The sequence below is a fragment of the Rhipicephalus sanguineus genome, chromosome 1 (genome assembly GCF_013339695.2).
Source record: "Rhipicephalus sanguineus isolate Rsan-2018 chromosome 1, BIME_Rsan_1.4, whole genome shotgun sequence".
Classification (NCBI taxonomy): domain Eukaryota; kingdom Metazoa; phylum Arthropoda; class Arachnida; order Ixodida; family Ixodidae; genus Rhipicephalus; species Rhipicephalus sanguineus.
This window is the reverse complement of record NC_051176.1, coordinates 272,089,207-272,114,171: the sequence shown is the minus strand read 5'-3', so window position 1 is coordinate 272,114,171 and position 24,965 is coordinate 272,089,207. Positions and strand designations below refer to the sequence as shown.

The 24,965-nt window shown below is 48.3% G+C and overlaps 1 long non-coding RNA gene across 1 annotated transcript; it reads left to right on the top strand.

The window, feature by feature from the left end:
• Positions 1-6,478: 6,478 nt before the first annotated feature.
• LOC119378976 (uncharacterized) lies at positions 6,479-13,331 on the top strand. Its single transcript, XR_005181089.2, has 2 exons — positions 6,479-6,927; positions 12,807-13,331. It is a non-coding gene; the product is annotated as an uncharacterized LOC119378976 (long non-coding RNA).
• The last annotated feature ends 11,634 nt before the right edge of the window (positions 13,332-24,965 follow it).

The following is a 24,965-nucleotide window of genomic DNA, read 5'->3' as shown; positions in this document are numbered from 1 at the left end:
CGTGACGGTCGGCATGTAATACCCACCGGAGATTTTAACTGTGTGTTAGATACGCGAGCTGACGTGCGGGGCCCGGGATGGGGTCGACCTGACTGGAAGGCACGCAAGCTGCGTCGCCTTGTCCAGCACTTCTCTTTGATAGATGCTTACGGACTATAGTACATGGATCACAATATGCCTGGACTTGGCGGCGTGGCTCATCATCTAGTATAGGTTGGATCGCTTCTACGGGCCAAGTGCGCTAGCTTCTTACTTGCGATCCGATGTGATCATTACCATCATCCCCTGTTTATGTCTCCGATCATCGACCAGCAGCGCTCGAGGCTTGCTTTACTTTTTCTTCGTCAGTGAGACCATGGCGTCTTGACAGCCGCGTTCTGCATGACACGCCTTCGCGCTCCAGTTTATCTACAATATTGCGCGCCTCCCTGTTCGGACCCGGTCCAGAGTCGTGGGACACGCTCAAGGCACAGTGGCGTATACACTACTCAGTCGAAGGGTGTGCCCTTCGACTAAGTATATGTCGCAAGAACTAGCGTACACTGCCACAAAGCTACGCATTGCTCTTCGGGTCGATGTGCACATGGCACAGAGAGTTACGGGGACGTTTCCAGCGCCTTATTGCAGTATCGTCGTTGTCGGTGGCTGCTTGGCGTTGCAGACGTAATCCATGTGCTCACGCCGAGGTTCTGCGCTTTGCGAGAAGCTCGCTTCTCAGACAGTCGAGTCCGCTGGGAACTCAGGCCACCAGAGCTCTTCCCATTGCGTTGCCACGTGCGCGTGATCGACCAGTTTTCGTAGCTCATTTTGAAAACATGGCTCGTACGACTATGTCAACGCATCATGGTGCAGCCGATACATTCACAATGCTAAGTTGCCTCAGGTTCCACCAGAGGCATAGGCGTGCGCAGAGTGGGGGCAGGGGGTGCCCCCCCCCCCCCCCCTAGTCATCTAAGAGGGGGCGCGAAGTCTGCCCCATACATTGACTTAATAAGGAGGGGGGCGCCGCGATGAACCTTCGCCCCCCCCCCCCCCTCTGAAGGGGAACCCTGGCACGCCTATGACCAGAGGTATCTGCACAACTTTGTGAAAGTCCGTCAGCTGATGAGGTGAAAGATGCATTGTCTTCCATGAAGCGTGGTTCGGCTCCTGGGCCGGACGGGTTGCCCATTGAGTTCTTTAACCTTTTGGGAGGACATTGGTGCCACTTTTACTTCTGTTATCTTCCGCTGCTTCGAGAACTTTGATTTCCCGGATAGCATTCACGATGGTCGAATTGCGTTAGTACCTAAACATGGCCCATGGTCAGTTCGCCCAGAGGAATGGAGACCATTTATATATACGTTTCTCAACGTCGATTACAAAACTTTTACAGCAGTTGTTACTCGGCGTTTGAGAAGCCTGATGCCTTCCTTAATAGGGCATCATCAGGCGTGCTCGATTCCTGGAACAGAAATTCATAATCTCTCCTTTGTTATGCGTGATATAATTGCGTACACGTTGGCGAGATCAGCACGTGGGCTATTGGTTTCTCTTGATCAAAAAAAAAAAAAAAAAGGCATTCGATCGCCTTGAACATAGCTACCTCTTTAGCGTAATGGCAGCGTTTGGGTTCTCGCAAAACTGCGTTGAGTTTCTGAGAAACATGTATAGAAATGTACACAGTACGTTGTTTCTTGATGGTTATTAAAGTGCCCCATTTCCTGTTACGCGCGGTGTTCGCCAAGGTTGTCCTCTATCCCCAGTACTTTTTGTACTCAGCCTCGAACCATTCCTGCGCTCACTGCTTAAAGATCCATACATTCGAGGCCTTCCACTACCTGGTAATGGTACCGTGAAGGTGACACCTTTTCCGATGACATCACGTTGTAACTGAAGAACTAGGACAGTTTATCCCGTAGCCTACGGCATTTTGCTGAGTATGGGGCTATCTCAGACACTGCGTTAAATTTTTCGAAATGTCGATATTTGTTCATTGGTTCCCCTGACACCTGCCTAAGTACCTTTTTCGGTCTTCAAAAAAGCGACTCTATTGGCATTCTGGGGCTTGATTATACCTACTAAGGCATATCAGCCACCGTGCGAGTTTCAGTACTCGAAGATGTAAAACGACACGTCCGGGAAGCGCAAGGCTACGATTTACCACTGTTGGAAAGAAGGTACTTAACACAGACTATTTTTCTGCCGTGCATGGTACATTTCTAATGTCGTACAGCCCCCATTGCGAATAACTAGGTCGTTGCAATCCCTTCTTGGCTCTTTTTTCTGGTCACCGTGGAACTGAGCTGGTTTGGGCAACCCCGCAACAGAGGTAGATTCGCTTTCCCATCTGTCTGTTCGCTGCCGGCTGCTTGCCCTGCGATTCTTGCTTCGCTTGGTACACGGTGATCAATGTCCCGCGCATGATCGTGCTTGCCCTAACATAGGCAATAACATAGGATACTGCGCCGCAAGTACTTAACATGCCTGCATTTTACTCCGCGGTAGTAGCATTTTATCGCCACGCTCATCAAGTTTGTCCTGATGTAGACATTCTAGAAAACCGTGTTGTAGATACAACGGTGGTCCTGCTGCGCCCTCTGGTTCCTCCAGCCCGTCAAGCGCATCCCAGTCGTGTCTCGTGGAGCGCGATAACGGCATCCTTTCTTCCTGGCCATCTCCGCGACTTCATATGGCGTCTGGGATGGAGAGTACTCCCGACACGAGACAGACCGGATAGGTGGGGCCTGGCCCCATCTTCCACTTGTCCTAACTGCCCGCTACAAGAGTCCAACCAGCAGCAATGTGTAATTGCAAGCGTATTTTGGAGAGCCGTTAACACTGGTTTCTGTGGCCTATAGGAGTTAATCGTTTCGTCACAAGTGGTCGTTGCTCGCACAGTCGCTTTGCACGCCTTCTGATTGCTGCAGGGGCTTTTTGTTTGTGGCTTATAACAGGTGCAAGGTTGTTGCGGCGGGTCACCGTCGTCGTGTTCTGTTTCCCATTCTGGAACGGTTGTACTCCGAACTGCTGTCCTTTTTGTCGGAGGAATTGTTCTTCCTTGGGGAAGAGGAATTTCAACGGCAGTGGTCGTGCCGCTTCCTGTCGGATGAGGCGTAACCCTCATCTCCGTTAATATTTGCCACACGCTGATGATCTTTATGCATATACGCAAACAAGGCGATGTAAAAAAAAGAAAAAAAAACGAAGTAGGTCATTATTGGCGGCGCCGTTGGAGAGAGAGAGAGAAATGCTTTCATGAAATGCTGTAGGTGTTAGCCTGGCTATTCGCCTGACATGCTACTCCAGGTGCTGGGTGATGATTATGATATGCACGTACGCGCGCGCACACACGCGCGCACACCCGCGCGCACACACACACACACACACACACACACACACACACACACACACACACACACACACACACACACACACACACACACACACACACACACACACACACACACACACACACACACACACACACTCAGATTACACTATTTACAAAGTTTCGTTAAGGGACCCCTCACCAGGCCACACAGCAAATTTTAGTTAGACGCTGGAAGTTGTGTGCCGAATGAAGAGCGTTATGCCGCAATAATTTTTCAAATCGGTTCATTATGAGCCGAGAAAAATGATAATTTATAGCGGCGCGAAACCATCATGCGAGGAGGTGCGCTGCAAACCCTTGCCACTCGCCCCGTGTATCTATAGATTCGCAAGCCAAATCTCTTCCCTTCCTCCTTCGGCAGCATAGCCGGAGGATGACATGACGCGTACGCATGAAGACGTCATGCGCATGACGTGCCCGAGCCAGCCCGATCACGCGAGCGGCGTTGCACGGCCACTACCTGGGTTTTTTTTCTTTTTTTTTTTTTTTTTTTTTTTTTGCAGCGGCCGTGGGCGTTGTGTCGGCGTTCTCTGTGGTGTACTGCCTGTTTCTGCGGGACGGGCATGAAAGCTGCGACATTTGTACGGGCACGAGACTGACGGTATCGAGAGCCAGTGCCGCATGAACATTTAGGTAGACGCGGGAGAATAAATGAGCATAATGAGTGCTCGAACGCGCCAGAACATAACTTTCGTTTCCAGGGCTGGCGTCTGCTCGATGCGTTAACCGCGGGGACACGAACGCATGCGAAAGGGAGGCACAATTAGCCCCGCATCTCGCTGCAATTCACGGGAAAAAAATGAAAAAGACGCACACATTCCCTTTGTGTGTCTCATTATTTCTCTCAAGTTTTATTCATCTATCAAGCAACAAATTACACAAACTACACATGTCGTGTCAAATAATTATCGCAGTGTCACGTGCTACTGTTGGCGACGTCAGATCACAGTCGTCTACGTAGAGGACCGACGTCACAGCACTACCGTCTACGTAGGGCCATTCCATCGTGTACGTTATCCCCCCATTCTCTGGGCGCGGGCCTGCGAGAAGGGCAAGCAGCGTTCAGCTTAAAATTTGACCCATTTCCGCGGCACGCAGCGTTGCAAATTTTGGCAGACGTGACCGTGAACGCCCAGTGTATGCATTGTGCTCGTCAGCTCAAAATTGTCTAACCTGGTGAGGAGCCCTTTAAGGCTCGTGGCCTGCAACAACGTGCGCTTTCGTGGCGCGTAACGCACAGGTAACATGTTACTAACTTACATTGCATAGGATATGCCCTTCGATAAGAGGTAAGTTGTCAGTTATACTGATAGCAAAAAGAAAGCTAATTACGTTGCTTAAATTATTTTAAAATAATATTTGATGAATTTTTTCACCCGAGTATCCACTGACGAGAGTACCGATGCCTCCTTCTCTGTGCATGCTTCCGGTTCAAAGCAGGCTGCGGTAGAAGACACAACGGCACATGACCACAGACACCCCTCACGTTCATAGATAAACGTACGTAAATATGCTGCAGGATGCCCAGAGTAAGCTTTTTTTTTTTTTAATGGAGGTTTATGCATTTCAGGGGCCGGATTCACAGAAATTTTCGTTCGTAAATGCTCATGGTTTTCATTCTTTCCCAGTGCCACGATTGGCTAAAAATTTCGCTTGAAAGCAATTCTAGCGCTAGACGTTTTTGTGAATACGGGCTCAAAAGTTTACAACTCATGGTGTTGATTCTTACGTTAATTCTTACGGCGCGATTCGTCTGCTGAAAAGCCGGCGAAAACACACTTTTCTTCTTGCGATAACTTAAGCATCAGCTGCACGACGTAGTACAGAGGCATGTGGTAGCTAAAACGTTTGAAAGCTCACTCTCTTGGTGCTAGCCGCATTCGGCTTATGCTGACTTAGCTGTATAAAACCAAAGCAATGTCTGTCCTCATCTTTTTCTGTATTTACGAAGAAGAAAAAAGAGCTACTTAGCTATAACCCGTAGTCAGAGAATATTCCAGTCACTTCTGATGTCGCAAATATTATTATCGAAGGCGACTAGCAAAGCTGTCTCGCGCGTGAAACACTATGTGAATTCGGCATGCCCTAAATTCTTGCTGCAAGACCTTTCAGTCGCAGCATAGTATGCAAACAATATTTTTTGTTATAGTTGATTTGCTGCTTTTTTGCTTTGCTTTTCGTTCACAAAAGCAACAGCCGTCGTTTGCGTGAGAACACCCTGCTGTCCTCGGCAAAGCAGCTTCAATAGTTCTTTATTTATTTTTTTTTTCGCGTTTTTAATAAGCGTATTTACGGGCTTCTTCTCGAAAATTAAGAGCTTAGGTTCAGTCTTTACCACCTCAGATAAGGTTATTGAGGTTACGTTTTTTAGACAATATTTCGTTCAGTATAAATTTATTTACGGGAGTAGCACTTGCAGCCCTTCAGCCAAATTTCCAAATAATGTGTGTGCTGCTGACTATCAACGTTTTTCGAAGAAATCCTAAATACTTATAATTTCTTCGTCTACAGCCGTTAATTCGCTACAGTTGTGCATTCAAGCTGTGTCTAGCTTTGTGTGAAGAAAGAAAGAAAGAAAGAAAGAAAGAAAGAAAGAAAGAAAGAAAGAAAGAAAGAGAGAGAGAGAAAGAAAGAAAGAAAGAAAGAAAGAAAGAAAGAAAGAAAGAAAGAAAGAAAGAAAGAAAGAAAGAAAGAAAGAAAGAAAGAAAGAAAGAAGCCGTATCGAGGGCGAAAGCCGAACAAACGGAAAAGTACGTATCATGAATTGGAGTGCCTCCAGGCGTTTATAAGCCCGCTTTCCACGGACTTGTCGACGCGGCCTACATTCGTCAGGCGGGTCGTCTGCCGCGATAGCTCTCACCTTACTACGCCGGTCACGTTTTGTTAAGTCCCCGGACCCGCCCATCGCACGAAAAAAAAAGAACCTTTTGTCGCTTTTTCGCCTTCCTCGCCCGTCTCGATGCGTGTGATTTTATCGTCGTCTCCACTCCGTAATCATCTGTGGCCACTTGCGAGTAGCGCAATCGATCGTTCGCAGGCGCACTATTGCAATCTTCATGCTCACTTTGCAAAGTTCTGGCTTGCCTCGTTGTCGCTGTCGGCACGCAAGCGCATCGTGCAGGAGGAGCCGTATAATTGTGACCAGCTGCTCGTTTTCCTTTCATTTCCCTCCAAGGAATAGCGCACGTCTGCTACATGCGACGGGAGTTGACAGGAATCGAGTGACCTTTGCAAGTGACATTTAGTATGCTGCTGAGGCAGCACGTGTCTTTCTTCATAGCAGTATTGTTTTCCTTACCTGCCAAACAAACAAGGGCAAACGAAAGGCGAACGCAGCCGGGGCTATAGTTCGGCAAGAAGAGGGATAGAAGCCAAATTGGAGACCCCCCACCGCTGCTTTGCGAACGGCTTTACCTCTCTTGAGAAGCTGTGTACGCGCGCATATCCCGTACGCAGACAAACAACCGCCGCAGAGCCGGCGCTGGGTCCGGCGGCACACATTGGGTTTTGTTGGAAGCGCTCTCTTTTCCGGTCATCGCAGACGCGTGTGCAAGGTAAGAGCTCGATACTGCATGATGAGGCCCAACTTTCCCGCTGAAATCGCCCGTTGCATTCGCGTGTTCCATCCGTGTATACGTACACAGAAAATAGGAGATGGGTCGGAGCAGCAGCATGTCCTTACCTCGGGGGTGCATCCACTCCACATACGCGGGACGGAGTACTCGGCGAGTCCATCCACAGAATCGGTCGCGCACGCACGCCGAAGAAAGCGAGGTCACAGGAAGCGCACTGACGCGAATACAATAAACGTGGGATTCTGTTCGCCTTGCCCGCCGTCGCCTTTGTCCTCCCGACACGCCAAGCCTTTCATCGCCGAGGATAGGTTCTCGTAACGGACGTGTCTCCGACAGACGTAATGCGATCGAGTTATGTTTTCCGTGTCATTCGGAACTTCGGTATATCAATGGCATGCTGTTGTTTATCCTACGATCTTTTGTTGGCTTCTCTTCTCATTATTTTTTTACGTTGTTATGGAGGCTCTTTCAGAAAAGTATAACCTGATGCAGAATTATATGCTTAGTGATATTTTGTTCGCTTTACATCTTCAAACAAAAATAGCGGCCAGACCGGACTGTGATTGCAAGTCCTAATGTTACCGCCCGAATAATTCCAGTCGAAAGTGCTTATGGATCACACTAGTTTGACATTCTTGAGTTTAAAAGTTTAAAACGAGAGTTTCTGGGAAAATGCACTTTTAGTCAAGCTTTCTGCGGCGGTTGGTCACTTAAAACTTAAAAAAAAAGGGGGGGGGGGGCACTTATATGCGGACCATCTTAATTATATTTACCACTCCCTAGCTCTAATTTCCCATAAGCTTGCTCGTAATCTAACTGAATGTGACCATCGAATAACATAATAATAATTGTTGGGGTTTAACGTCCCAAAACCACGATATGATTATGAGAGACGCCGTAGTGGAGGGCTCCGGAAAGTTCGACCCCCCTGGAGTTCTTTAACGTGCACCTAAATCTAAGCACACGGGCCTCAAGCTTTTTCGCCTCCATCGAAAATGCGGCCGCCGCGGCCGGGATTTGATCCCGCGACCTGCGGGTCAGCAGTCGAGCCCCATAACCAGTATACACCACCGTGGCGGGTCATGCAATAAACGCCTGTACGATTTAAACCAACAAACAAAGAAAGAAACAAACAAACTGCATGCAGTTTTACGAAAAACAAAACTTTTAAAACATGTCACCCTGATCAGGTATGGAAAGAAATTAGTGCCAATCGGTCAGCGGCCCCGCCAGGCCGCGTCAGCGCACCGTTGTTTTGACCGCGCTGCGCTCGACTTGTTGCGGTTCGCATTCCGTCCAGCAGCACGCGTCCCGGTTTGCCTCCGCCGCGGTGTCTCGACTCCGTCCTGTGTCTCGATCATTTAAGTATTGGCTTTTGCCACATAATACACGTGTATCTACACGTGTATCCCCGACTCTCTCCCAAGTCCGTATATACCTTCCTCTCACCGTTCTTATCCATAAAGCCTTTTGTTCGTAAGTGGTGTTTTCCACTGACCGGCCGGCCACCTTCCCGAGTAGTTTGCCCAAGTATCAGGATTCATATCGAAACACAGACCGATATTGTTAGGAAATAGGTAAATAAGTAAGCGTACTGATATAGCCTAATTATGAATTTACGGCCTTCTACACGTCCGGCAAAGCGGCTGCTATAGGAATTAGTTCAGAAATCGCTGGGCTATCACATGTCATATTTTTGGGCCGTTTCGGGCCTATCTACTGAATGTAGATAACACATACTTTAAACTGACGGGCTCTCGACAGCTGAGTTTGTCACTCAGCTGTCACTGAACAGTAAGTTCAGCGACTGTTAGAACTAAGCGTTCATTATAAGGTATATACGCGACAACATCAGGAAAAAAAAAAAAACAAAACAGAGGAATGTAAATAAACTTTACGTAATAAAAAATTCAGGGCTGACATTCCATGCATTGGGAGAATCGATCTCATACAAAGCAGTCCGCGAGTAGCTACCTGTGCCGCATTTTTTAAAATTTTATTTGAGCTAAGCGTTACAAGGTGCACTCAGTGTGTTCGTGCGAAGTTAGTATAGTTCCGGGCATGGGCATCGGCAGGATTTTGCCTTGTGGGTGGGTGGAAAACACTTGTTTCAACGCAGGGAGCAAAGGGGGGGGGGGGGGGGGCAACTGTCTCTTTTGTACCTTCCTGCAGTCGGGCAGCGACATTTCCTCCTCAGAGGCGGATGAATATGAGCCTGCACCAATTGGCACGCACTCTATAGACTGACGCCATGAGCCGGACGGCCGGCGACTTCAGCCAAACGGCTAGCTCATGAGCGGGATTCTTTATAGTCGCGGAGGTCATCGGTGGTTGTGCTTCGGTCATCTGGGCGGGGCCTCCCCTGCCTTCTTTAGTTCAACCAACTGGTATTATCCCAGTAAATACTTACATCTCGTGGCATATATGTCATGTGAAATATGTTAACATACGCATTCTAGTCCCAGAGAAACAACCTCGACACATCTGGTCATTTACGCTATTAAGAAACAGTAATAGATGCATTCAAAGAGCCTTTGGTTCACCAGGAAATGCTCCTCATTTACAAATTATATCTCATATGTTTAAGTATATTAACATTTCCACATTTCTCTACCAGGTAAATGGCTAACGACTACAAAGAGCGTAGCGTTCTTAGAATAGTCATCCACCTCGGCGACCGGCTTTCATATTTCAGCATTTCCTCAAGCTAAACTTTTGATGGTGTGTCGGTCACTGTGGCATTGCGGCTATCGTTGTAGCTGTAGCGGTGGCCCCATCGACGGCCAGTCTCGCGAGCGCGCGCCTCCTCGTCACGTGCCGGCACGTGACTTTGCTGGCGGTTCGCTGAAAACGACTCGCACACCATCGGCGCACACCTTCGGCACACCATCAGCGAGGAGCTGCCTATCCCAGTGTTTAGCTTTAATAATAATATCTGGGGTTTAACGTCCCAAAACCACGATATGATTATGAGAGACGCCGTAGTGGAGGGCTCCGGAAATTTCGACCACCTGGGGTTCTTTAACGTGCACCTAAATCTAAGTACACGGGCCTCAGACATTTTCGCCTCCATCGAAAATGCAGCCGCCGCGGCCGGGATTCGATCCCGCGAGTGTTTAGCTTTCAGCCAAGCGTTACGAGGTGTATCGAAATGTTTGTGTAAATTGGGTAGTTGTGTGCGCATCGTGGGCTTACCTGGCACGTCGACTACATTGGCGCCTACTGGGCCGGGGCGTAGCCAAGGGGGGAGGGTGCAACCTCCCCCCCCCCCCGAATTTTTTTTTATTTTGCTTGCGTATATACACACACACACATACAAACGCACGCACGAACATACATAAACTATGGTTGAACCCCCCCCCCCCCCCCGAAAAAAAATTTCTGGCTACGCCCCTGCTACTGGGTATAGCCTATAGTCCGCCGTAACATAGCCGGGTACAGCCTATGGTCTGCCGACTGCTGGAATTTCCTTTATCTGCGAGCACAAGTGACGTTTCCCCGACATGACGCCTGTATATATATAGTCTTTTTACGACGCAGTTTCAATTACTGGCGTGGCTCTGTGGTAGAATACTTGGCTGCCACGTATAGAATGCCTGGGTGCGATGCCGGCCAGAATGGTGATTTTTAACCTTTGCGTCCATCAGAATTTTTTGTTCACTAACAACGCCGCCGACGCCGGCAACGAATTTTCTGCGACACAGACTCCTTGACGCTATCGCGTTGAGATTTCCAAAGTTCATTCTTGCCGTTCCTGGGTTGATCTGAACCACGAATCACGTGTGGCGCATACCCGCATTCCACGCATAGGTCGGCAAACTCACTCATGAGTCGACTGGCTCAGACTCACTCAGACTCCGATATAGCCGTGAGTCTGAGTCTGAGTGAGTCTGTGGGAGTATTATTTGGTGAGTTTGAGTCCGAGTGAGTCAGGCTGAGAGAAATTTCAGTGAGTCTGAGTCCGAGTGAGTCCTATTGAGGAAAATTTTGGTGAGTCTGAGTCCGAGTGAGTCCTAAGTGCAAAATATATTCCTTGAGTGAGTCTGAGTGAACTCCACTTTTTTTTTTGCCGACATATGGTTCTATCTACACAACTGCAGCATTACTATCAGCCTTATTTCGACTCACGTTTTTACTCCCCTCGACTCGCATACACCTAAAAGCACTAGCGTTCATACGATAGCTCAATGTTTATTAATAAGGGCGTGAGTTACGGAGATATGAGGGAAGGGAGCAGATTGACTCCCCCTCCCCGCGATGTCTTTCACAGGAAGGAGGATACAACTTTATTATAAGAAATTTCATGGGTTTGGAGCTCGCCGCTAGTTCTTGATAAAAATCTCTCGTGTGAGGCACCTCTTTCAATAAAAATGTCCTTACTTAATTGCATCCACTGATAACTCATATTTGAAGGTACAAGGCCAAAAGGCGCCAAGTAGAGCACCAATTATGCAATATATTGGTGTTAACGAGCATTGACGCCATGGTTGTAAAAGCCAATTATATGCTAACGGACTCACGAATCGAGTCACTCAGACTCACTCAGGCTCAGATAGAGCTGTGAGTCTGAGTCTGAGTAAGTCCGAGTGAGTAATATTTTCGTGAGTTTGATTCCTAGTGAGTCAGGCTGAGAAAAATTTAGGTGAGCCTGAGTCCGAGTGAGCCCGGTTGAGGAAAATTTTGGTGAGTCTAAGACCGAGTGAGCTACAAAACATATTACATGAGTGAGTCTGAGTGAGCTCAACATTTTTTGACGACCTATGATTCCACGGGCCGTGGTATGCGGGCATATACGCCACACCTGCCTGAGGGAAAGGGTTTCATGATCCACGCGACAGGCATGTGACGTTTCCCTATGGTCATGACCTGTTTGTAGTGTTCGTCATACAGTCATCTCCTCCTATGCTAACATATAGATAGATAGATAGATAGATAGATAGATAGATAGATAGATAGATAGATAGATAGATAGATAGATAGATAGATAGATAGATAGATAGATAGATAGATAGATAGATAGATAGATAGATAGATAGATAGATAGATAGATAGATAGATAGATAGATAGATAGATAGATAGATAGATAGATAGATAGATAGATAGATAGATAGATACGCTTAAAGTACCTTTGGTTCTTAAATAAATGCTTTGCATTTAATAAGCGAGGCCTTTCGCATCTTGCGATGTTTCAAACATTGTTTTTCCGATGCGTGCGGCGTGAGCACGAGAGACACACACAGTTTTCATTGTGAATCACCGGTACTCGCTCTCCTAACGTCCGGGACAGACAACAGCCTTCTGCGAACTATACTTATTTCCTTCCTTGCCTTCTCTAAGGCGATGTTTGCTTTCGTAAAGTACATATCCTCGTTTTTTTTGACGCAGACTATAACCGTGGGGGCGTGCACATGGCGTTATAAGCTATTAAAAAACCGCATCACTGCTCTATCGACGAAGTTATTTTGTCTGTGCAGATGAGTGAAGTTCGCCTACGAGAGCATTCCAAGATAACCCAGGAACAAGCCCAATTTTGTATCCTCTTTGGCACCCTCTACGACAGAAATCTCTCTAGTTCAGAATTATGTGAAAGAGAATGTTTAAATTTAAGTCATAAAGATCTAATGATATGACGGCAATAGCATGGCAGAAGCTTCTTTTTAAAGAAAATAAAAAGAAAAGACTGTTGCAGAAAGTTTGTTTGTCGCTCCGGCACCAAGCAGCCCTCTCTAGTTTTTCCTATAGCATTGAATAAGGTCATTCGTATAGCCACTGCATTCTGCATTGCGACACGCTTCTTGCGTCTCCACTGTCGTCTCGTCGGCGTCCCCTAACAAACGTCCTTTCGGCTTCTTTTCAGCGCGCAACACAATGCGTGTCGGCATCCGCGGCGCGCGTGACAACGGGAGTGTCCGCATCGGCAGCCACGAATGAAGCTCTGCGCATGGCTTCACAACTTCGCCACGCAGCTGAGATGGAGTTTAGGAACTCTTCAGTGCCGCCCCTATGAGCATGTGGTCGCGCCGACATAACCTGCCTTCCGGCCTCTTCTCTTCTTTCTTTATTATAAATGGGTTACTTTGGAGTGAGTGAGTGAGGTACAAAAATCTCTGCAGCGAACGCCAGTAACTCGATCGTAAGGTTCTCGACTGAAACAGACAGCGAAACGTTAATGCTGCCTAAAAATATAACTTCACTTTGTTTCCACCTTACGTTGGCTCTAGTCCAATCGATGGAAAGCAGCACCACTGATCTCTCCCTTTCTCTATAAAACATTGCCGGATTTTTTTTTTTTTTTGCCAAGCTTCTATAGTGAGAGCTGATACGTTTCAACACTTCAGTGTACAGCGTAATTCTACATACATAATACATGGATGTGTACACATGTGTTGTCGATTTTGTTTGCAGTGCCTTACTGCTGATACAATGAGTTTTTAACTCTCCGCACTCACATTCGACGGACAGAAGCGTAGCCAGAAATTTATAACATACATAAAGGTTGGTTACTGCTTCCCCCCCCCCCCCCCCCCCCGCCCCTGAAAAAAATTTCTGGCTACGTCCCTGCTCCCAGCGTTGGATAGCCAACCAGACGCTTTTCTAGTCAACCTCTCTGCGTTCTACCTTTCTTTTTCCTTCCTACATGTAGAGGAGACTTACGGAGTATCCCTTCATTCAACCATGTTAAACGTTGTTTTTTGAAGTTGATAATGATCACAGAGTTACGTTGATTCGTAGACCGCAAACGATTGTTCACGATTGTTGAATTATTACACGGCGTCAAGAGCCTATACCGCAATGTTCCACAGGCCACAAGGCCGCCCGCTCGTCTCTCGATCGAGACTGGTTTCACGGCAGATCACGTGCACGCGCGAGTGGTGCGCATTCGCTTTTAAAGGAGAAAAATAAATGGTAAATAAAGCGGTCTATTCAATAGCGCTGTCCTCGCGATGCCTGTGTCTTGCTTTGTGCATGCGCTTCGTTGTCACAAACGGTTAGCGAAATGTTTGTACACGACCAACCGCGTCATAAAACATGCTGCTGTAGAGCGTTGGCTATTGCATCCGTATAACCAGGCATAACTAAACGGCACGAGCGAGGCCACGGGGCCACAGCCCAACGAGAGTATACGTCTTTTGCCTTCCAATTGTCCTGTTTGTCAATATCCGCGTATAGTCGATGCATTCAGAGAGTGCGTATCCGTGGCGGGTGAGCAGAACAGCCACGCACTGTCGGATCACGGGATAGGGAATGTGGAAGAAAAAGAAACACTGTTAAATAGAAAGAACAAACGAAATTTCGCGCAAGTAGCGAAAGCAGGAATAGAAAAAAGTCGCAGTTTCGCGTGAAAGGCGAACCATTAATTGATAGCTGTAGCAATGTACTAGACGACTATGCACGATGTGATGTGTGTATTTTTATCGGCCTTATAGATTGCATTCATCTACAAATTAAATTAACGAGCATGTCTCTCGCGCGCATGCAGGCTAACGGGAGCAGATCTCAGTCGTTGGTCGCGAACACTCGCTGTCACAACGCTGAATGGCGTGATGAATAACGCCGGCTGCATAAACGCAAGCGATCTCTCATCTCTATCACTCTCTGGCTTCAACGTGTCTCCGAAACGTGCAAATAACGTGACCTTCAGCGCATGCGAAAGCACCGCGGCCGTTTCGCGGCTCGCCAAGCCCACGGCTCAGCCTTTGCGACCGCCGTATACATCTCCAAGATAAGTCGCGTGGGCCACGCATCCGCTTATTCTGCAGGCCAGTCTTCAACTCCGTTTCCATGCTGAGCGGCGCGTGGTCTGATACGGCACTTCCGGCTCGAGGCCAGCTCTTCGCTGCTTCAAAATGCCTGCTGTTCAGTGTAAGCTGGGATCATACACGTACACTTCTGCCTCGAGGCTGTTACCAGTTGTCCAGTGATGGTGTTCCTCATAGGCGTGCGCACAGGGGGGGCAGGGGGGGCGGACGACCCCCCCCCTAATTAACTAAGAGGGGGGGCGCAAAATCTGCCCCGTACATTGGCCCTTCTAGTCACCTAAGAGGGGGGAGCGCAAAATCTGCCCCATACATTGACTTAGTAGGGTGGGGGGGCGCTGCGATGAACCGTCGCCCCCCCCCCCCCCTGATGGGGATCCTTGCGCACGCCTATGGTGTTCCTGAATTATTTTGTCAATGGACAGAAAACGTGTCGCATATTACATAAAGAAGCGCGCAAGCGTAAATGGTTGGTCGTTGTGAATGAAACACGGGGAACACTGAGGGGTGGTTCTCGAGCGCAGCAGCCAATTTATGCAAAGGTGTGTTTTGCGACACGCAGATATTTTGCCGAATAAGCTTGATTTTGCATTTTCGAGCACCAACGGTGGCTGCCTCATAATGGCTCACACATATTAGCATATGAGGCCAAATGTCAACATATGTTCATAAAACTATAATGACTTCTGACAAGAGTACAGCTCTACTCTTTCAAGTGCACTGATTCAGTATACTTACATTGTGCACTGCATTGCCTACTTACTGTCAAATACATGAAAAATGCTAAGCGGGAAAAAGGTCAACGGAACAAAACGCCCGCTCAGTTACATACTCCGGCACCGGCTATAGGACGTAAAACGATCGACGTTGCTTCGTAAACGACTAGTGGCATGGTATGGCGTCTTTGCTATTTCAGACTTTTAAGCGTGAACTGCCGATATCATTGAGTAAAACTTCAAGGAAAAATTTATGTTGTGCGCGTAGTGTTTCGGTGCCTTGAAACATAAAGTTCGAATGCCGCGAGGAGATAACGAACTTTTAAAGCAAAATTTAGAGACGTAAAACAAAAACCAAATAAGTACGAGACTAGTTCACTCTAACAGTAAGGAGTATCTTACTCACGCCATTCACTTCGTCGAACACAATATTGTATTTGCAACACAAAAAGTGAATAAATAATTTCACGAGTTTGAAACATGACGATAGGTTGGCAAGTTCGTGATATTTCGTGACACCATGACGCGCAACAAATAGTTACAAAGCACAAAGTATGCGCGAAGATCCCTCAGCTGCGAAACAACATTCATGTGTCCGGTGGTGTATGGCGCTTCAATGAAGAAACTCGCACCTTTCACAACTGTCCAGTAGTGATTGCCTTTACATGCGAGCCTACTCATGTAAAGGAAATGCACCGACGGATAAGGATGAGATGGTGCGCATATACGGTAGACATTTTCAACTCATATAGCCGATATGACTTACTACTCTCGCTAAAGTGCAAGTACAACCACTGTATTTGGACACTTTTAACGTGTGGGGCAGAAACCTGGAGAATAACAAAGAAACTCGAGAAGAAGGACCACCCAGCGTCTGATGGAACTAAAAATGACAGGCAGCTCTCAGAGATCGGAAGGCAACAGAGGGAATCAGAGAACAAACATGGGTAGCCGACATCCCGGTAGGCACTAAGAGGGAAAAAATCGACCTGGGCAGGTCACGTCGTGAGAAGGACGGATACAAAATAGTCCCTTAGAACGTCAAAATGGATACCGAGAAATGGTTCCCACTAGCACAAAGTTCAACAGCAGATCAACAGAAGGCCCAAGTAGGCACTCGCGCGAAACAACGTAGCTGACGAAGCAGACGCGCACGCCCCGCCGCGGTGGAATAGTGGTTATGGCACTCGACTGCTGACCCGAAGGTCGCGGGATCGAATCCCGGCCGCGGCGGCTGCATTTTCGATGGAGGCGAAAATGTTTGAGGCCCGTGTTTGAGCACCGATGGTGTGCAAGCAGTTTTCAATGAACCGTCAGCAAAGCCACGTGCCGGCGCGTGACGGGGCCACCGCACTCCAACGTAGCCGCCGTGACACAGCTCAGTGACCAGCGTACCATCAAAAGTTCAGCTTGAGGAAATGGTGAAATATGTAAGCCGGTCGCCGAGTTGGACAACTATTCTAAGAACTGATGCGCTTTATTTGAGCGTACTCTCGTTGAATTGTTATTGATGTGAAGCGTCTGTGATAATAAATTTTTCTAAACACACTCTCGTTTTAGATACACAGTGGACCGCAAGCTGACAGTCCACTGGAGTTTTACAGGTCACTGTGCGATTGTAAGCCTTTAAGCGCACACTAGATAAAAAAAATTACACCATCTCCCACTAAGCAGCGCATGGGTCGACTTAAAGTTCCGTTCATCACGGGCACCTTGCCCGATGTTAACGCGTCCTTGCAAGGGGAGCACACCATGAATTCACTGTAGTTGCTGTGAGTTGCTGTTGCTGTTACTCGTCCCGAACTCTTGTTGGAGCACGCCACGCGGGTTCATCGCGCGTCTGCACCAAGGTCTATCCAAATAGGTCGCGAAGCTTCGGGCGAAAAGCGGTTTAGATCCTATTGTCAGCGACATCAGCATGGGGAGTTATCGGAGTAGTGATTGAAGCGCGACTAGGTGTGGTGGGAACAAACACTAATAACAAAAAACCTAATTTCATTCAACAACAAAATAATATTTATATTTTATGACCGAGATTTATTTCAGAATAACATTTATTTAGATCCAGTGTACAAAGAATTCATGAAAATGTATATGCATTATCAAAAATCTTCTTATTAGCGCCCTCTAAAGAATGACACATGCCATTGCTCTGCGACGCAGTCCTTGTAGTGTTCGGAAAGGCGCGCGTAAAGTTCGTCCTGCGGCGACACACCCCCTCAGGTGTGCTGGTGTTTCGCACTTGCATGCGTGCTGTGAATTATTGTGGTGAGAATTTGATTTTTGTGTGCGCGAAGTTGCGATGTGCGTTTCATCATTGGTGAACGTGTTGGCTACGGTGTTCAACGGACAACGGCACGAGGCGGCTAACATTTCACGCCGAACGCTTTCCTCGGTACTAGCGGAAACGATGTGGTGTTCCAAGGATGCAATAGCAACACGCGTACGCCTGGCGAGCCCTCTCTTCTAGATAAGACACCGGGGCAACGGTTCGGAGTAGTGTGCTTGCTGGATTTTCATGGATCAGTATTCCTGCTGCCCGGTTTCCTTCGTGAACATGCGGTGCCTACTATATTTCCGGTTATCGGTGAGCAGATCGCTAAGTTATCTGTCGCGCTACGATCGCTACAATTCGCATGTCTTGATACGTTACACGTAAGGTTAATTTATCGGAACAAAAGGCAAAACATAGTGCACGTAGTGTACGCATCTTTTGTACTTATGACATTTGTTGCTCATTGTGTAGGGTGTGTTAAATTGCTTTATTGTGACCATTGAATAAAACTGAAATATCATTATTTTGGCGTGACCAGGCGTCATTTCTTCTCGTTAGAACTGAAGTACGCATGCAATGCGCTCTTTAAGTCCCCTGCGCATGTGCGAAGCAAATAAGCAACGCTGCAAATATGAGATGTACGCTGCTGCCTACGTTATTCACGCTGTGGAAGATCACACGAACGCAGAATAAAAGCTCAGAGAATAAAGTTTCCTGGTAAAACCAAGGCGAATTCCACGACGGTACACTTAAACACGGCTGTTTATTCACGGGTCGATACTAGTTTAGCTAGCGTTGGCTTCAAGCGCATTCGCCAAAAGCTTGCCGGCTCGCTGTAGCGCGAGTCCTTAGTGATCAGGGGCCCAGGAAAAATATTTTGAGGTCAAATTTCGCGCTAGTGCCAACAAAATGACGTCACTTTTTTACCGGATATTGCGTCACATCCGCTTTATTTTTTGTTCCGCCGGAAGTGTTCCCTCCTCACACAGATGGCGCCAAGCCCCATGAGCAGCTGATGAGCAGCCATTTTCTGAACGTATGGGCTTCTATGGAAGCTTCGCTACCATTTACATTTACCTTGTCTGCACAATCTCGCTCCCCGACGCCATCACGTGATTGCTGAGAGAGTGTAAGGGGGAGCGGACATAGCGTCTTACCCAGCCCCTTACACAGGCCCGAACGCGCTAGCGCGTGCTCGCGCGTTCTGACTAGGATACAACGCGTTGGTTCATCGCGCGTCAGCAGAATCTCGTTCCCCGACGCCATCACATGATTGCTGAGAGAGTGTAAGGGGGAGGGCCCGAACGCGCACATGGTTTTGTCTGCGCTACGCCAAGCTAGGACAGCATACGGCAGCTCGGGCCCCTAAAGTGCTCTGCACGTATCATCATCAAGGCGGTCGAAGAACAAGTGGAAGAAGACTTCTCCTTGGCGCGAGCGCGCGCTCAGATGGCGGACGGTCGCCAATGGAACTACGGACACAGCCCGAGCAAAGCTGCTTCGCATCTAAAAACACAGGGAAAAGCACTCGGAGCACTAGCACACCAATAGATGCTAGCTACTTGCTAACTGAAGAGACGTTAGAAGACGAGGGTAAAAGACGGACCCAAACGGATGGACGAGGTGCAAGGAAAAGAAAATCCCCCAAATGGTACGCGAGTTTTACTGGCTGAGAAGATGGAGCGCGTTACCGACACGCCAACGCCTCGCCAGGTGGCATGTTGCACCAAATGACAGGTGCGCGAATTGTGGGCAGCGCGAGACAATTAGGCATGCTTTATTTGAATGTGTGCTACTAAGATTGTATACATGACACCTTGTTCGGCGCACCTTTGGTGTAAGAGCCACATCGACGTCGCAAAGGAACAACGGTATTGGTACTAATGGTACTAGGTGGTCAATTCGTACTAGTGGTCACAATGTACGTGATCTGGAGACGCCGGCGCCAGGCCAACCTCAGTGCCCTTGGATACTAGTCGACGAGCTGGGGGCGAATGGTGGTGACGCCTTTTTAAGGCTCTGGCACATCCGGTTTTTCGTTTTCCGTGCGGAAAGACTGAAATTTCCAGCAGTGCAATACTGACGGTAACGACATAGACAACAAGCTATGGTGTTAGAATCTGTGGTGTTAGAAGCGAGGTCCTTCGCTTCTGCGATAGCGTATTCGTCCCCACTGTTATCGCGAAGAGACTGGTACGTTTTGTTCCCGCGCACGGCGGCATGTTACAAACTTCTAAAGCCGTGCATGCGTTTGCAGCGTTTCCTCTCGCTGACCAGCGTGGAAGTTCGCTGAACTTGCGACCGTTCCGCGAGCCATCGCGTGTCCCACACGCCAGGAAGACTGCGACATTTTAATCGCGAGACCTGCGAGGGGTTGTCTCGCGCGCCTGTGGGCACCCACGTGCGCCGGCATCTGGGGAACTTTCGAAAGAACCCGTTTGGCGCCAGTGGTATCGGACGCGCCGAGAGAGCCCCGCGGTGGGGTGACGCTGTGACCCGTTTACAAATAACGTGCCCGACGACGCGCTTCTTCTGCACGTTGCATACGCTTTGCGGCCAGCAATGAACGGCGCATCCTTGCATTATTCATATTTCTATTAACCGAAAGTTTTGCGCTCGGCGCCGCGCTTGTCTCGCGCGCTCTCGTCGTGGTCGTCCTCATCGCGACGCGCAGCGTGGAATCCGCGGAACTCGTTTGGCGCGCTCGGGTTCGCCAGGAAAAAGTGCCATGGACGAGGAGGAGGCCCGACCCGGGCGCCGCCACCTGTAGCGCCGTTACCTGCCGAAGGCCCCCCCGGCGGAGCGGGCGGAGTACGCCTTGGCGCGCGCCTCTCCTGACCATTGTGCACATTGGAAATCAAAACTGGTTCCTTCCTCCCGCTCGTCGGCAAAGCACGCGCGGCGCTGCCGCGAGCGACGCAACGTACTCCAGAGGACGTGCTTCAGAGCGATGAGCTGGCGTCGACCGCTACGTCGGCTGATCGCGGCGCGCCGATGTGTCCGACCCGTCTCTGGCGCTCGCAACGCTTCCGATTGGAGGCGCACGCCTTTTGTACCGGTCGGAGAAGCACGCCTACCTGTCCTCCTCTTGGACACTTGCGCTACTCCCCCATCACCTGCCTTTATTCCACGTGTACTGTTGATACCACTCTTCCCTGTGCACACTATACAGTTGAGGTGTCCTCCGTGAGGGAGGCAGTTACGGCGGTGCCGTTTTCCTTTTTCTTCTTTTCAAGAGCCAACTATATATGGTTCTCAATTTCGATTTGTTGGTAAAGCGTTTTCTTCTCTTGTCCCGTAAGTGCCAAGTGATGAAGAAGAACGAACAGTGATTCACTGACCTGCAGCCCTTCATAGTCCACAAATCAAGCTAGGTTCCATAGGAGGAGGAGGAGCTGAATGCCAAACGTAGTAGTTCGCACCGGTGTTCGTTACCAGTTTATACTGTATTTGTTTGAACGCGAAAAAACTAAAATGTAACTGCGAAAAAATGTCCAGCAGAATTTAGGAATGCTCGAAGATTTTAATTTCCAAATGACTGAGTATTTTCAGCAAACTGCATTCATCATTTGAAACAGACATTACACATACTTACCTATATATATAGTGCAATAAGGATGCAGTATATGATATACTCCGGACAAGAGGTAATAAAAGGCTGGTCGGGGAAGCAAATGAGTGTGCGCTTAGCTGGGTATTATTACGCGAGGTCATAGGGTGCCGCGGTCTATGTTACGATTAAAATCCAAATAATGAAAAAAAAAAATGGATACAAATGCATAACTGAAGTTGGGTTCGTAATAGTTGCATGCGACGTCTACGTATAAGTTCAGCTCAACGGCACTAGACATAGCCTGGTCCTATTAAAACAAATCATTACATATATTTGTCTCTATATCATTTATGCTTCCGTATACTACCTTTTATATAGGGTACCGTGACTCTTCTGTCTTTCTCATCTTTTATTTTATTTTATTTATATATTTTTTCTTCGTGTACTTCCTGCAGTCTACGAACCTCATGAGTCTCTTCTGATCCAACACATCGGCTACCAGCTCAGCAGCCGCGTTGTCACTCCTGCACAACGAAATTCGAGATGTGAACCATAAAACAATCAACGGCGGCAGAACTCGCGGCCGTCCTTTTCACGGTGAACTACCTCAGTGACCTGCAGCAGAGAAGTGGGTCGTATTTCGTGACACAACAGCAGCTCTTTAAAGCGTAAGAATCTGCTTTATTTGCAGTAAATATTAGTAGATAAAATAGGAAATATGAATAGGTATACCCATCTGGCATGCTCCGGAAAAAGGGCATGATGCGACCTTTCAGTGGCTTTCGGGGCATTATTGTGGTGTTGTCGGTTAAGGCGTCACTGGGCTGCCCGGTCGATCGGGTCCCCCCAAGGAGGCAACCAGACTATTTATTTGAATTCCACCGGCGGACGAAGACGGACGCTGCGAGAGAACTTCGTTTGCTTGCTCTCACAACGACACAAGTTTTTCAGGAGCTCTGCGAGCCTGCCTAACACCCCCCCCCCCCCTCCACACACACGCACAGACACATTCCTTTTTTTTTTACGCCGTCAAGTGCCAGATATTGCCTTTGCTGTAAAAGGATGCGGCACTGTACGAGTTGGTATATTGCAACGTTTTATGGGAAACAGCGCGAAAGACGAGAGCTGCAGAATAACACAACACGAGCGCTCGGGCTGCGTTATTCGCAGTCTCGTGTTTCGTGCTTTAGCACTCCAATAGCCACTCCCGCGGACATGCAACCGCCTCTTGTTTTGACGTTTACAAACGCCATTCTTTTCGTCACTCAAGTATCGACACACCAATGTGTGACGCATCTGGGTTTGAACAAACTATCGAACAACGCGCACTTGCCCTCAATACCACTGCAGCGCATATTACTGACCACACTAAGACGACTGGACTTTATAGTTATAACATCTTAAGAAACGAATATTCTTGAATATTCCTGGCCACATCCGTCGATGGTGCGGAAGGTTATTCGTGCAGAATATGCCAGAATTTTGGGGGCACGCTCGCAATAGTGACCGATATGCTGTGCCTCCTACAGCGGGCGTGCAGGGCTTTCTCGCTCTCTGTGTTCCTTCTCTATACACCAGTACCATTGGCTTAGCCGGGGATGGGGGGGGGGGGGGGGGGGGGGGGGGGGCTCCAATAGCATTTTAAAAATTGCTCCAATAGCAATTTAAAAATTTCGCAACGCGAAATTTTTAAATTTTGCATATGAATATATACACACACTGCCCCTCCCCCGAAAAACGTTTCTGACCACGCCCCCTCCCTTTACCCTTGTCCCCAGACGCTCGTCAGGTTGACATCCCTATCTTTCATCTGCTTGCTTTATTTCCTTCTCATTTTACACAACGTACGCTCCCCTGTTCACAATACATAGCTTCATTGTATATAACTCTCTTTACGTGCTTCTTCCAACATTTCAGTCCAGATTCTGACTGATTGGCACGAACCGCTCTCTTCCTGCTATAGCCTAACCCACTGAGTTTAATTGAGTTTAATTGGAACAAAAGCTAATGTCCTCAATGACTTTGCTTCGACCCCCTGAACACCTGGTAAAAACACGTAGATGTTACAAAATCATCGGGGTAGTGTGGCGCGTTATGATGCATAAACGGAAACACCAACTAATCGCAGGACAAGGGGCCCGTAATTCAAAGGTGTTGTTTGCCTCCTACCGCGCTCGCTCTCTCTCTTTCTCTTTGTGCACCACGAAGCCGAGGGACTTTCTTGCAGGGGCTCCGCTTCTTCTGGTAGTAATATTGGAAGATGTCATGTGCCTAAAACTGGTATGGGACGGAAGCAAAACGACACGGCGCCAGCCACTCGACTCAGAGTGGGCCGGATAGCGCAGTGGAAGGAGAGATCCGTTTTCAAGACGGCGCTCCCTCGTGTTGCGACACTGCTCTTGACAGCGCCGAGCCAACTTCCTCCCGCGACGGCGCACAATTCGAGGCTATTTAAGCTGTCACGCGTTAAAAGAGGCTGCGCAGGGCATCCGACACTCGGGAGAACGTGTTGCGCTCCTCGCCGCAAACCACGCTTTTGTCGCCATGCAACGATCCGTTCGCTCACACGCGCACCGAACGAGTTCCCCAGGGGGTCCGCGTTCAGGGAGGAGACTTGGAGACTCAGCCTGGCCGTGACGCATGAATCGATAACGTGGTAGACGCGACTAAAGAAGGCGGTCTCCGCATGCTGTTCGGCCGCGCTCCCCGTCTTCCACACACGTGGATAAATGCAAGGGGAACTATATAATTCAAGGGCTCCTTTTGCACCTACTGAAAAAGGCGCGCCCGAATATCTTGAACTGATTAGACATTTCTTTTGCCTTGGTCTTTAACTGAGAACGAGGGAGAGGGAGCTTATACTATAACTGAATAGCTGAAAGGTCGGCCTGAATCTAAGTTTTGCATGATGTGCTATTCATCAGAGGCGTAGAAAGAATTTTTTTTTTTTTTTTGGGGGGGGGGGGGGGTCAATTAACTTTGTTTATGTTGGTGAGTGCGTTTGTATGTGTGCGTGTATATATACACTCGCAAACGCAAAACTTGAAAATTTCGGGGATGGAGGTTTGAACCCCCGTCCCCCCGGTTACGCCAATGCTATTTAGTATAGGGAAATGAGAGTGAGAACTTACTGACGGTGAGAACGAAAGGGGTAGTGGTTTGAAAGAACACGAGCAAGCGGAATCTGCCCAAAGATTCAGATCAATAGCACTAATGGTTGGGCGAGTTGGCTAGGGCTCATGACTATGAAACGGCGCAACGAAAAGGCACGAAACACTGACGATGAAAAAGACACGAAGACGAGCGCCGGAAGATCTCTACTCTGAGAGTTACTGAATGGGGCATTCGGCAAATGGCCCTGTGTATCACATATACTTTCCGCAGAATTTGCTGTTTCTGTGCATTCGAGCTGGGAGACGCACGTGATGTTATCGGTTGAACTGTGTGTATTATACGCATTCATTTAGAACACGCGATGTGAATGACTGGGATTATTTTCCGGCCTGTCGTTTTGTTACTCCTCGCGTAAGCGAACTTGAATACCACCGCGAATTGACGCGTTATCAGAAAAATAGTCATTTTTGCTGAACAAAACAGAACTTAGGAAGTATGGCTGAAACGTTAAACGCCAACTTGTCACCGAATGAGGCATAAGAAACGGGTGCGTTTGTGAGGTTCTAACTGCAAGACAGCTATACACGTATATTTTATGTTT